Here is a 12,542-nt window from a genome sequence, read left to right as displayed (position 1 = left end):
CCTGGAGCGAGGGGACAGCTGTCCCAGGTCACCTGCAACACAAAAATGGCCTGACTCAGAGGCAGGAAGGGAAGAAATGGCAGGAGGAGGAGGAGAGCTCTTGCATTTCTTTCACAGGTGTGCACAATGGATCCTAAATAAACAGTGGTCTAAATGATGTGATTAAGCAGAGAGATTGGTCTTCTGTAGCCAAAGGCTCCTTGGCACAGAAACGGAGGACATAAGTGTCCCTACTGTGCTAATTAATGCTTTCTGGGAGTTTTGCTAGTCCCTCGCAGCTCTGTGCTTTGCCAGCAGCTTGGAGGTGGCCACGTGCTGGTGTTTCGGCTGGTGCCTGGCAGGTTGCTTTCCTTCCTTCAAAGGCAGCTTTGTGCTGGCTGCAGGGTGAGAGCAGAGCCCAGGTTTGTGGGCTGGGGTCTAGAAGTGCCTGTGGCTGCCACTCTCTGCTGTCCTGCTGGGTGGTCCAGCCACCCCGGTGTAAGATGCTGGTGGCTGCAGTCTGGCCCGATGGGCTGGGTGCTCCCTGAGAGCCACTTCCCTAGGGGGATGCTGTGTCCTGGGGACGATGGCAAGGCTGTCCTCTGGGCTGCTCTAACTGGAGGATGCTGCAGGCTTAGTTTCCTTGCATCAGAGTACTGAGAGCCTGGCTGGGGCTGGCAGGGAGCAAGCAATGAGGTCACCAGTTAAAAATAAGGTTGAGCGTGGTGTTTGTGGGGGAGGATCCTCCTAAGGCGGCAGGAGTTGCTCAGAGCAGTGGGGTTGGATGCCAGCCGCTCCCCGACACCAAACAGCCTCCCTGGATCCGGCCCAGGGCTCCGCGCTGTGCTCCCTGTGCGTGTCTGCACCGAGCTCCTGCGCTGCACCCCGAGTTCCCTGGCTGCGTCGCACCAGGACAGGCGGGATTGCTGCCATCGTTTGCCCCAAGACTGAGCGCTCAGGGAGTGCCCTGAATGATTTGTGCATGAGCTGAAGCATCTCTGCTAGAAAGCACCACTGCTATTGATTGTAAAACTGGCAGCAACAGGGACTCTGCCCCTGGCTTTGCTGAGCTGCTCCAGGGTTTATCCACCCTTGCTGTTAAAACCTATCCCTTATTTCTGATCTAAACCTGCCAAGGGGACTCTTGCTCTGCATTTGGGGCTGGTGCAGGCTCTGGTGGAGGAGGCCTGGGGAGACATGGCCGGGTTTTTGGGGCGAGTCACTTCTGTATAGCTGCTTGCTCCCTGCATGAGTTACCCAGGGTTAGTCTCACTCAGTGGGAGGGGGCTCTCTGCATGCTGCAATTACTATAAATTAAAGTCAAATGACTGCAGGAGCAACTTTGTTGTAGAGTTGAAGGCTTTAAATGGGGCAAATCTTGTGGGAGAAGTAATACCTTTCATTAGGTGGAGAAAACAAATTAGCTTTCAGGTACACAAGCCCTTTGTGACATTATTGTTACTGTTATTATCCCATATTGGTGCTATTAGAAATGAGGGCATTGCATTAGAGGGGAAGCACATTATGCAAGTGTTTAGACCTGCTGGTAACTGCTCTCTGCTGACAGGTATTTGCTTAATGATATGTTGGTGAGAAAGCCAGCAGCAAGGGCAAGCATCGGAAGGAGCTGGGAGTGCTGAGCTCTGCCTGGCCTGGTCTTGCCTTGCCTGGACCTCCTGGAGCCACCTGACACCTCCCACCAAGAGGAGAGCAAGGACCTCCTCTCACCATGGTTTTAAGGACACCCCCAAATCCCCTCTTCTCCACTTCCAGCAGGGTCCTGACCATAGCACATTCCCACCTTGAGTCCTCAGTGCCCTCCCTAGTCCCAGGGCTGGTCCCTGTGGATGTCTGCAGCCTCCAGAGCTGTCCTGGCTTGCTTGCAAAGGGTCCTCCTGCCCATGCCAGAGGCAATGCCTCTTCCAGGTACGCTTGGGACTGGTCATGTTCCTGGTGTCATGTGCTGTCCATGGCAGGTGGCAGAGCCAGTTTTTCTGCTCTGAAAGTGGGACTGGGGAGGAGACCGAAACACTCAAATACCCAGATCCCTGGTAGCTGCCAGCCAGGCATCGGGAAGGCCACTTGCCTTTTTCAGCACCAGGTAAGGCGCTTTCTTATCTCCCTTGTGTCATCAAGGAGATTCACAGACTTGCATATCAATTTTACGGGCTGGAGAAGCAGAGCGGGAGGGCAGAGAGGGTGTGTCAGAAGCATCCTCAGGACAGCTCATGCTCTATGTGGTCTTGGGATGGGGATGGCATCATGGGGCATCATGCCTGAACCTCGCAGGAAGGGCTTCAGTGCCCTGGGTGAGATGGGAGTGGGCACAGACACTGCGACGTGTAAGCCCCTTGTGCCTGGGGGGGTGAGGCCGTCCAGGTTCTTGCATCTGGTGGGATGTGAACGTGCAGGTTTGCGCTGTTAGCCAGAGGTCTGATCCACATGCACCTCGTGCTTTGCTCAGCCATGGAGGACAATCGCAGCTTGTCAGTGGGGTCGCTGGGTTTTGTTGTTTTGTCTGCTCAGGCTTTAGGGAACCAGCTCACCTGGGGCAGGGAAACCTGCCTGCTCAAAATGCTGGGTGGCCGAGGCTCCGAAGGAACAGGCAAAACTGGATCTGCTAGGCTGGAATGGGAAAAAGCTGAGTGTTAGCAGCCTTCATCTGAGCTACCACCCACAGCAGGGGCTGCACAGGGTGCTGGGTGGCACCCCTTCCCCCAGGCAGGAGTGTGGTAGCACCCCAGGGTGTGGGACCCCACCTCATCTCTTGAGAGTCAGCTGGGTTGGTTTCTAGGGACAGGATTAGCCATCGGTGGAGGATTAAGGGTTTGTAACCCCTCCATGGTGGCATTTCTTAGCAAATGTTGGGGCAGCACTATCCCTTCCCAGCCCCGGCTGCTGGGCTTTGGTCTGGTTGTCCATCTTGGAGTGCAGAGCTTGAGGTTCACCTCTGTACCTTGTGCCTTTCCTCTCTGCTCACTCCTGGCAGTGAAGGCAAAAGGCAGGGGCATCCACTGCGGAATTGGGGCTGGGCACATGCCGTGGGAGCTGCGGAGCAGCTTTGGTGAACAGGACCTGGGGTCAGGACATCAGCTACACCTTCTCTGCGCCTTCCCAGGGGCTGCCTTTTCTTTTGTTAACGTTTGATTATTTTTAATGATTTTAGATTAAAACGTAATTATTTTCAATTAGTAGTTGCACTTCTTAATTACAGAGATTAATTAGATTACTGTTCGTTATTAATTAGATTGTAACTTTGCACTGATTACACCTTTTATCAGCCACTTCTCACACTCCTGCCCACTCCATCCAACCTGTCTCTCCCTCGATGCCGCCCCAAACCCCACTGCTTCCCGCTGCCCTGCGGGAGGTTTTAAAACCTGTCTAGAAAATGCAGTTCAATGCTCTCAGCTCTGAGGCTTCAACCAGCTCTTTAAAAAACCCAGATACCAACCAGATGATGTAATTTTGTGTCTAAAGAAACATTAAAAGAAAGCATTAATATTCTGCCTTTCCATCAGTGGCTGGAAGAGAAACTGTTTCCTAATTACGTGCTGTGGCAGGGGAACAACCCTGCTCTGCCCTGCGAGCAGGAGGGACCCAATCCCTCGCCCATGTTGCCTTCCCTCTGCCCCGTTTTGCTGTTTGTGTATGAGAGGGAGGGTTTCACCTGTCTGGACTATTTCATGGACTTTATTTGGTTCTGCTATTTTTAAAGCAAGCTGTCTTTTTTTTCTTCTCATCTGTCACCTTTCAGGCACCTAATCAATGCTCGGAGTTTCCTTGCTGTTGGTCTCAGCTTCTCTTCTGCTCGCTGCTGTCTCCATCTCCCTCCCTGCCATTGCCCTGTCCCTGGGGGAGGTGTCCTTTCTGCCAGGGCTCCCCAACATCTGCTCTCTTTTGATTCATCCCAATTTAATCTGAAATATCTCTGTAATTTGCACCTGCTTGTGGGGGGTTTAAGGCATCTCCCTGGCCATTTTGCCTGAGATTTCTCCGTCTACCTCTGTCATTTTCCCCTTGCTGCTCCCTGGCCAGAGAGCAAAGGGTGCTGCCTGGGCGGGCACAAGGCTGGTCCTTTATTTTTTGGTGGATGCCACAGACTGCTTTACCAATTTCCCTGCTGTTCTGGGGGTACGAAGTGCCCAGGGCCCCTTTCACTCATGGAGAAGAAAAAACTGAATGGTGGGGTCCAGAGAGGTGTTTTCATCCCCAAAAGGCTCACCTTGCTCCACTCTCCAGCTGTGCCTTCAGGTCCTCGCTGTGCTGTAGGTGTGACAGGCTCCTGCCCCAGAGCTCTTTGGCTTCGGTGAAATGTCGACAATCCTGAAATGTGAGTGTTTGGTGTGAACCCAGGGGAACCTGCTGGGTTTGTGTGTGCTGGACGCTGCACACTGACAATGAACTTCCCTCTGTGCCCTGTTGTAGGGTTTGGACGAGAAGATAAGGAGAGAGAGGAGAAGGAGACGGACAAGGAAGAAGAGAAGGAAGGAGAGGAGAAGGAAAAGACTGAGGGAGAAAAAGAGAAAGACAAGAAGAAGAGGAAGAAGGAGGAAGAAGAAAAGGTGGGGGCACGATGGAAATTTCTGCAAATCAGCAGCTGAACCATTTGTGAGGGTTTCCAGCCTCAGAGTCCCCAGAGTGGTGCTCAGGGTGAGCCCAGCACTTCCCAAACCATCTGATGCTGGTGTCCATGCTGGGCACCGCCTGGACCAACTGTGCCGCTGGCTGTGCAGTGTCTGTGGAGCACTCTGAGCACCCGCTGCCCAACATGCAGTGGGACAGGGCCAGCTCCTGCAAGGAGGATCAGTGTCCCGGGGGGAGGCAGGCAGCAATGGAGTAGGGCCACCTCAGTGGGGAAGCACAGTGCAGTGGGGACAGGAATGGTGCAGAGCTCCCAGCTTGCTGCCTAATACAGCAGAGCAGGATGGTTGGCACGGGCGGCAGACAGGGTTTGTAGGGTGTTAGAAAGCACCGGCCCCAACTGATTTACATCCTGGCTCTGAAGGGAAGGTGTGTTTGACCCATGGCAACCCCATGCCTCTGGTGTTTGGAGCTACGCTGTCCGCAGCCTAGAAATCCCACTGTGTGCATGGCTTTTCCACTGAGAGATGGCTCTCTCTTTGCTCCCAGTATTCCTAGTTAGTTCTCCCGCCATTTCCTCCTATTTCAGCCCAACTGAGATGCTGCTGTGGACAGTGATACTGCCTGCACTGCACACTCCCCCAAACTCTTGCTCTTGACCCTGGAGGTCTCTGTGGCTTGAGATACCCACAAGACCAAACATCTGGTGCCTCAAGGCTCTAGCTCAGACAGAAAATGGGGTGCCAGGGACTCCAGCATCCTTGTCTTTCTCTGTTCACCCCTGCAGGGAGACGGGGAAGAGGACAGGAGGAGCAGAAGCGGCTCTGACAGCAACTTGGAGGAGGTAACCACACCACCTGCTCCGTGCTGGGGCCTGGCTGCCCCACTGCACACCAGCCCTGGGGTTTTGCACCTACAAACTCCTGTGTGGGTGCTGGCTACAGCTGCTTTCAAACACCTAGAGACACTGGGGGACAGGACACAAAGCACCCAGCACCCCCCTCATGTGCTGTCCCTCTTCTTTTTGTTCCTGCCCCAGGACCACGGCAGTGACAAGGATGAGAAGGACGACAAAGATTAGCCTTTCTGTGCAGGAGCAGCAGTATGCACCCTCTCATGCAAATGACAGCTTGTGCTCGAGGGGACTTGGCACTTTTAGCTAAATAAAGGTGTTTGTGGGCTCCAAAGAGAAATGCTACTTATTCATTCATTCATTCATTCATCCAGTCATGTGCTGTCAGTCCCTACCCAGAAGAAAACAGCCAAGGAAAGGAATAGGTGGGGAGCTGGTATCTGGGTGAACAAGTTTGTTCGAGACCATGGAAGAGACTGGAGAGAAATCCCGGGGCTTTGGCTCTCTGGCTCTGCATAGTCCCCCAAAATTAGATAGTACTAATCTCCCCCCTCTCCTCTCCACGCTGCCTGAGCAGGGACAGATGGGCTGTGCAAAAGGCGGCTCCAGACGCCTCGGGCTGTGCTGAGCTGTTACAACTGCCTGGGATTTCGAATTTATCAAAAACATACGAAAATCAGTCACAGGGGAAAAACAACAACAAAAAGAAACACAACAAAAAACTACATTAAATTCGTGGCTTTCTGCAGTGCTGCTCCCAGCGCAGGGGGGCTGGAACCGGGACCAGCGCCAGGAAAAACTGGGGGGAAAAAAAACTAAGAAAAATGAGCTGGCACCGCCATCTACCGGGGATGAGGCTTGTGGCAGCGAGTTCCCGGCTTTCATAACCGCTCGGCTGTTGTGTAAAGTTTTGTAAGGTTTTGTTCGGCTCCCGTGGCGCAGCCGGCTGTCCCGGGCCTCGGAGAGTTGTGCCCTTAAAACCAGTGCCAGCACCCCCCAACCCACCACTGCTGCTGGTGGGATTAGACCAAGCCCTGAAGTCTCACCATCAATAAAAACTTCACAAACTCTCCCCGCTCCATTGCTGACTTGATTTGTTTTTCTTAAGGTGCCTGTTTTTAAGGGTATTTTCCTGAGTAGTGGTAGATTTCTGACAAACTCGAGTTTAAGAGTCAACACAGTGGAAGATTTTACTTGAAACCACAGAACGTGGCATTAGATGTTGTTTTCATGGAACAAATGCAGCTGGCTCTTGTATAATCACAACAAACAGCAGGAAAGATGCTGAGGAATGTTGTCCTAATTATCCATCCCAAAGATTAAAGGGAAAAGACAAAGGCCGGAAAAACAAACAACCCCAAAAGCTAAACTGCCTTTCAATGCGCTGGTTTGGCTTCAGCAGGGAAAGGCTGAGTCTAAGTGCCTTATTGCTCTGTGAACAAGGATGACAACGTAAGCCCCTCTGTGGGGTTATTTTACATATTTAACTTTCCCCTGTGCGCAAGTATGTGGGACTCTTGCACAAGACACAACCTACTTTCAAATAGTATATGGAGTTGTGGCATTTTACAGTCCCCTCAGGCCATGTTCCTGCAGGATGGGAATCTCTTGGAATAATTTCTCTGCATCTGGACATGAAAAGGAGAGGTTCTGCCTTTGCTTTTTAAGTTAAAGGTTGGAAACTTTTCAAGAACTCTGTGCCAGACTATTTTCTAAGGACAAGCATGCCTGTAGATGCTCAGTTGGAGCTGAGAGGTGTTGCATCTCTCTGAAGTGAGATTCTGCTTTTCAGATATCTCATGTAACAAGCTAAAAGCCCTAAAATTGTCCTCTGCATGTTGTGCCCCAGCTCCCAAAGTGGGTGAAGCTTGCAAACGGCTGTCTGCAGCTGATCCCACCAATGTGTCCTCACACTGCTCCAAATCTCAGCATCTCCATGGCCTTGGAGGCAGTGTTGGGTGCCAAGCCAGGAAAAGTCTTAGTTTGCCGTTTGTGTTTTACAATCCCTGCTTCAGGCCACTGTGCTAAGCTCTGTGCAAATATAACATGTGCAGCCAGATCCCTGTGGCACAAGAGCAAAAAGCAAAACACACCCAAGGACTGGCTGTGTGAATGTCCAGGAATCTCCTCTGGCAGTTCTCTGTCCTGCCTTCGGCACCTCACCCTGCACGTAGCTTGCTCCTCTCTGCCCCCGTGTGCTGCCTTGATTTGAACTGGTCAAGCTTCCCCAGAAAGCTGCCAGGATGAAAACCATTTCAAATGACCTGTTGTCCCTAGGTCCTCATTGCATCTCAGCCCTGGCTTGAAGCCGGGTGACGTGACGGGGTGTATAGCAAGAGCATTCACACCAGCCACGTGGATTAGGGCTCTAAAAACACTTAGTGGAGGAGGCAAAAAGCAGGTGGAATATTTGTTTTTTGGGGATGCTGAGGACCCTCAGCTGCAGGGGGACAGTGGCTGTCCTGCGGGATATGGCTGTGGAGAGCTGGGTGCCTCCCAGCACAACCTCGGTGAGCTGGGATGGGTGCTTGCCCACAGACGTGACAACCAGCAGCTTCCCAAGCACTACTGGGCATGAGGTCTGACTTAATCGGGGTGTTTAGCTACCTCATTTGCCTGAATCATCTGCAAGGTTCAACTAGGGGCTCCTTGGAGCTGATGTGCCTTCAGCTGGCTGGGAGAGGAGCATAGGCAGAGCCATGCTAAACGCCCATCACGTCAGGCTCTGGAGGGGTGGAGTAGGAAAAGAAGACCAGCAAGAGAAACTGGCAGTCCGTGGAGTTACTTAAGCTAGTCTTGTTTACAGACATTTACTCCTCTTTATATAATCACCTCAGCTGGTCCTCGGGGATCAGGAGGGGTTGTGCTGCCCCTCCTCACAGCATCCAGGGTACCTGCAGGGACCCCCCATGGCACGCAGCCGTCTGGGGCCTCGGAGCAGCAGAGATGCCAAGAGACCTTAGGTGTGGAGAAAGAATCGATTTCCATACCATTTCATGCAGAGATGCCCCCAAATGAAGGCATTTTTCTATAAATGCCAACAATTTCAGAACAGAAAGGTTAGACCTTTATTTTGCAATTAAATTTTTCATCTTGCATCTAGGAGCTTTATTATATAAAGTGTCCTATTAGGGAAACAAACCTCTCTAAGGTAGAGATCAAAAAGAAATCTTTGCTCTGTTCCCAAGTGACCTTCATGGAAAATTTCAAGCTGCTTTTTTATTCCACTATAAAATGGCAACAGTTAGAAATCCTGACTTTCCCAGAAAAGCTGATTCCTGCAGCTCTGCTTATGATCTGCTAATCTCTGCAGAGAGCCAAGCAGAGGTTTCCTATGAAACAACTCTTATGGTTTTGCGCTGAATAATCAGACAAGCAAAACCCAAACAGAACTCGAGTCTTGCAAGTAAAGGGTGTTTTGGAAAGTCAAATCCCTGCTGCTGCTCCTGCTCCCTACAGAGCACTCACACTTGCTCCTCTGCGCTGCATCCTTCTACAGCTTGTCCCTTCATTCTGAAAATCAAGACTTTTTGCTGTGTTAATCAGCCGCTGAAAGTTATACCACAGCTTTATTCAATGAACTTCTTGGGATTAATTTTCATAAAAATGACTTTAAGGATACAGAACTTCCATAGCACCCTTCTCTCCTCTGCAAACCCTTCTAGGACTCCTGCATTGCTCTTTCAGAAGAGCAGAGTGGGCTCTTTACTCCACAAACCTCACTGCAATACATTCCTAAAATCCACACAGAAACAATGCCAGGCTACTTGTGAAGGAAAACCTGCAATTTGCTCCGGCAGATCCACCAGGACAGGTTTCTGGGTGACAGATCTGCCGAGTACTGACAACCTGACCTCTTTAAAAGCTGTGACGTCTGCGCGTTATGAAAGGGCACGCTGGCAGCAGGGGCGATGACTCACTTAACCAAACACAATTCACCTGCCGTCCAAAGTGCAGCGAGAGGTGGAGGTGAAACAGCCCATGAAAGAAAAAAAGCACAGCCAGAAATACTTATCTGCTCCCTGAGCAGAAACCTCCGCCCAGGCCACTGCCGCTGCAGCCAGCCAGGGAGCCTGCAAGTGGCTGTAACTGTGGCGGAGGCACAGCCTTGCCCACCCTGCCTGAAATCCAGCCCAGTGTCTGTGTTCAGGGCTTCACACTGGCTGGCTGTGGGGAAGGGGGGCTGCAGGAAAACCCTGAGCAGCCCCCTGCATTGCTCCCCAAAGTCTTCAAGGTTCTTTGGTCTCCTCCATGGTCAGACATGGATCTTAGCTGGAATTTGAACCACTGGCTTTGCTAGAGCTCTTTTGTCCTCCCCATGAAGGACACTGAATTATCAGGCTGGTGGTGGTGGAGACACTGGAGCTGAAGGAGTGAAGGCCAGGACAGAGGATGAGGAAGCTACACACAAAAGCTCATCTGAAAAACATCTGTACAGGAGCCAACCCCAAGAGCAGAGAGAGGGGGAAAGATCTGCAACTTCCCGGGCAGTACAGCCAGGCAAGCTCTCACCCAGCAGCTCATGGCCACCGAGGAAGGAAATGTTCATGGAGGGGATGCTCAGCTGCAGGACCTCACACCTGCCGTGCTTGCCCTGCACCCAGACAACCCTGCTAGCACCAGCAGATTTGCTCCCAGTGGGCGCCCTGTGGAGGTGAGCTGGTCTCCCCTACCAATTAGCACCTTCCTGTGACCCATTAAGGCATGGGATGAGTGGGACAAGCTGGACTCTGGACATGACCTGACCATGGCAGGATAGAGGCATCACTGCGGACCAGGCTCTGCCACATGCAGAGCCCACCTGTGTCACTTGCAGCCTCCTTTGGCAAAGCAAAAAGGCAGCGCTGGGTCCCTGCCAGCCCTGCTGGCATCTGTGTCAGGTGGGTGGCAGCTACACAGAAAAGTGAAAAAAAATGAAGACATGAGGGAGGCAGCATGTACTTGCTTCTTGCTGGGGCAAGGAGCCAAGGCTGTGCGGGCTGGTGAATGAGTGGGACAGGGCAGCCTGGCAAGCCCCGAGTTGCAGTGATGGGCCACCACGGCGTCACCCCTGGCCACACGTCCCAAGTCAGGCATGTGGCTGCTGCAGCTGCGAAGCTGGTAACTTTTGTCTGACCCTGCAGTAACAACTGATTATAAATCAGCTCTCCCCATGCAGAAGATGAAGTGGGTGATGTGACCTCCAGGTCCACCAGGATGCAGCTCCCTGTGGATACCAACCCCCTTGGAACTGGTGGTGCTTGCTGCAATGTAAAGGTGGAGTCATGTCCTCAGAGAGTGGGTTCCTCATGGCTTTTCCTCCTCAAATCCCTTGGTTATGTTATCCATGTCCTTATGCACCCTAGGATTAGATGGTACTGAACAAGCTGTGCTGACTTTGGGCCCCTCCATGGGATCTTCTACAGAGGAGGGATTACAGCTGCCCTTGAAACACCAATGAAACAATTGCAAAGCATCAAGGCAAGCTTAAGGCACCCTGCACTGCAGACTTTAGTCTTGTCACCCATCCTAGGGTTACCCTCTGGATAATGGGGACAATTCTGACCTTGCTTTTAGCTGTACTCCCTTCTCAGGGGTATGTGGCTTGTACATGACCACCCATGGAAAAAGACATCTCCATGCATTTTATGTGGGATGTGCTTCCAAGACAGAGTGATAATGTTCTGCCAACCTTTTTGCCAAGATGTTTGGCCCGAGAGAAGTAAAATGAGCCAGATACGTATCTGGGCTCTCCCCCTGTGACTCTCCAGTTTCCAGGAGCTCAGGCATAATAAACCCAGTTACATGAGCAATGAGATAGCGTTACATCGCAGCTCTGTGTCCCGCCAATCCATGTGATAGTCAACTCATTTCTCTAGGAATGACGATGCCTCAGGCAAAGCCTGTATGACTCAGAAGGGAAAATATTAAATCTTTCTTTAAAGGAAAATATTAAAGTTTTCTTTAATCCTCTTTACTGTGAGACTCAGGGCCTCTCTGAGCTCTCAAGCAGCAGTTTCAGGACCCAAGAACAATACCATGTAATTTATATGATTACTCCCTGCCCATCGCCTAGTCAGCACAGTGCAGACCTCAGTACCAAACATCAAGGAGCAGTGTGGCAAACTGCTTGCCTCTGTCCAAGAGAAAACCAGGCATGGAGCAGCTCCCCTTATTGTCTAGAGACCTGAAAGAAAAGGTGTTATAAAAGACGAGCCGTGACTGCAGATGAAGAATGTCCCACACCACCTGCTTCCACTTCCTTTTGCTTCACTTCCCAGGACCAGCTTTGAACTGCATGTGGCAAATGGAGAAACCTGGTGGTTGAATAACATCCTGAATCTAGAAATATTATGATGCAAAGAAAGCAAAAATTCCAGGAAGCTGGTGTGTTTGTTGACAGGCTAGGAAGGGTATGATGCAAATAACTCCCTACATGTTATTTGCACGTACTGAGGTGTAAAAATAATTCCTTACACCAACCCTCAAGGCTTTACTTCAAACAAGCCAGGATCCAGGTGCAATGCTCCTGAAAGGGTGCTGTAAACCATGCGGGCACAAGTGGGTCCACCCAGATGCTGAGGCTGGATTTGGCCCTGGCTCTCTGCCTGATCACCCAGCACGCTGCGCTGGCTCTTATACATCGGTGCCACCGTCAGCCCTGTGTGGCCCTTGCTCAGCTGGGATGCCAACACTTTCCTCCTTCCACTGCTTTTGAAACAGAGAAACTTGTTTTACCTCTGTGCAACAGGACATTCGGATCTGATGCTGACAGCCTCATCTGCTCAGGAGGAGGCTGATGGGCAGAGCGGGGATAGTTTTGTGTAAAAGGGGGCATGACATTCAGGGTACATATTCCTGTTTAGCAAGTGCTTATGGTGCCTCTGAAGACACCCTAAGGAGCACACAGGTCTCTGCACACAAAAAAAGGCATCACTGGGAAGGTGCTCTCACCTCTGAGCCACTCCTTAATCCCTGACGCGTCAAAATCATATGTCAATGCATGCAACAAATTTATCCACTAAAAATGAGCAAACATAGCTGGTGTGAAATCCCTAATCCCCATGTTGCACTGTCAACAGTCTGGGCCATGTTAACGAGGCTGTACTCAAGCCGAAGCACAAGCAGTGTGTGTGGCTGGGAGCCA

General features: G+C 51.4%; 2 long non-coding RNA genes across 2 annotated transcripts; both read left to right on the top strand.

The window, feature by feature from the left end:
- Positions 1-1,984: 1,984 nt before the first annotated feature.
- On the top strand, positions 1,985-4,456 carry LOC113485338. The gene is made up of 3 exons (XR_003399407.1): positions 1,985-2,080; positions 4,222-4,312; positions 4,408-4,456. It is a non-coding gene; the product is annotated as an uncharacterized LOC113485338 (long non-coding RNA).
- A 67-nt stretch (positions 4,457-4,523) lies between these two features.
- On the top strand, positions 4,524-5,738 carry LOC113485461. Its single transcript, XR_003399428.1, has 3 exons — positions 4,524-4,544; positions 5,351-5,407; positions 5,603-5,738. It is a non-coding gene; the product is annotated as an uncharacterized LOC113485461 (long non-coding RNA).
- Positions 5,739-12,542: the final 6,804 nt, after the last annotated feature.

This window comes from Athene cunicularia (assembly GCF_003259725.1).
Source record: "Athene cunicularia isolate RWA chromosome 13 unlocalized genomic scaffold, athCun1 chr13_part1, whole genome shotgun sequence".
In the NCBI taxonomy this organism is placed as follows: Eukaryota; Metazoa; Chordata; class Aves; order Strigiformes; family Strigidae; genus Athene; species Athene cunicularia.
Note: the sequence above shows the minus strand (reverse complement) of the source record. Positions and strands in the feature narration are given on the sequence as shown.